The sequence below is a fragment of the Etheostoma spectabile genome, unplaced genomic scaffold, assembly GCF_008692095.1.
Source record: "Etheostoma spectabile isolate EspeVRDwgs_2016 unplaced genomic scaffold, UIUC_Espe_1.0 scaffold314, whole genome shotgun sequence".
In the NCBI taxonomy this organism is placed as follows: domain Eukaryota; kingdom Metazoa; phylum Chordata; class Actinopteri; order Perciformes; family Percidae; genus Etheostoma; species Etheostoma spectabile.
The window spans coordinates 317,696-319,222 of NW_022605583.1; the positions used below are offsets into that span (position 1 = coordinate 317,696).

The 1,527-nt window shown below is 31.2% G+C and overlaps 1 protein-coding gene across 2 annotated transcripts in view; it reads right to left on the reverse strand.

Moving 5' to 3' along the window:
- Positions 1–1,527, reverse strand: part of vps39 (VPS39 subunit of HOPS complex) — a 30,518-nt gene that overhangs the window by 18,174 nt on the left and 10,817 nt on the right. The window lies entirely within an intron of this gene.

Genomic DNA, 1,527 nt, shown 5'->3' on the forward strand with positions numbered 1-1,527 from the left:
CCTCTTAACCAGGACAGCAAAAAAATCATACAGAGTAAAATAGTATTGTACCTACTTATGTTACACTGAATTGACATTCCTACAAGCCAGTGTAAACACTTCTGGTACAACAAACAAGAATTTGTTAGAAAAGCAAAGAATAATCCTGTTTTTTTTCTCCATTATTTTTCAAAAGGAGTGTTTGTTAAGCAATGAGTTAAAATACATGGAGGGAATCTTTGGAGCATACTTCTGAGGAAAAGCAACATCAAGCAACAGGGCAGTGATCACACGTTTAGACTTTTCCTTCGTAGGATCAAAAAACCACAACTAGTATTTCTTTCCTTGCATTCGGAATAAGATCCAATTATTATGTTAAGTTTATTTTACTGGAGTTTACTCTGTGTTGAATTAAGGTCAGTGAACATTTCTTTAGAATTACCAGATATCAGTCAACTCATCCAAATGAAAGAGAGACAGAGTGAAATGATACCACAGTAAACAGAGCTAACAGTGTATGCACAATTACATTATGTCTGGATGTGACTCACAAAATGTATTTATCAGATATATATAGTCTATGTACACATATTTATATATATATATATATATATATATATATATATATATATATGAACAAGACTTTTTGCTTGTATGTATGATATATTTTCATGTTTTTTTTTAAATACAAATGGGGCCTTCTACTTGAAATGCAGCTGAAAATGGTTGTTACCCATTCATGCAAAAAAGCCTATTTGAACTTGCACTTGAACTCAACAGAGCGAAAATATCTGCCAGTTTTCCAGGAAAGCCACAACAGCTGAAGGTGTATGAAAGGCTAACCGTTCAAATGAATTATTACACTTCAAATCACACATAATCAAACAGAACTGGGTTAAAAGTAAAAGAAATCCCCAAGTAAGGCAGATCACTTCTTTGGTTTGTGCGATGAAAATGCATAAAATATGCCACATTTAATACTGCTGGCAGATTTTTTTAAATTTTATAGTAAAAAAGCAACATTTTTAACAAGCTTTTAGACTGTTGTCTTTTTCTCACAGGACTTGACAAAACAAATGAACATCTTGTGTTGCAAATCACTGCCTATTCACAAACAAAAATGCCTGCAGAATGACTCCGAACCAAAAATGTATTTATATGGATGTTTGGATTACTTGTCAGATCTTCGTCAGGTCAAAATGCTTTTAAATGGTTAATAAAATACAAAATAATAAAAAGAAATAATAAAACAATGTTTAAAAACATTGGAGAGAAAAACAACAAACAAAGTACCCTTCTTTTCTGTGTTAACATACCTCTATCACATGTGCGAAAAGGAGTAGGAAGAAGTAAAACTTATGTACTCCTACCCCTTTAATTCTTGCATTCCTTCAATTTACAATATTTCTAATTCTGTTGCTATATATATCCATATATATACACACACATACCTACACATATACATACACACATATATATACACATATACCCTAATATATATATGTATAAATAGACAAAACAAAAAACACAAACAAAACTTTCTACAGT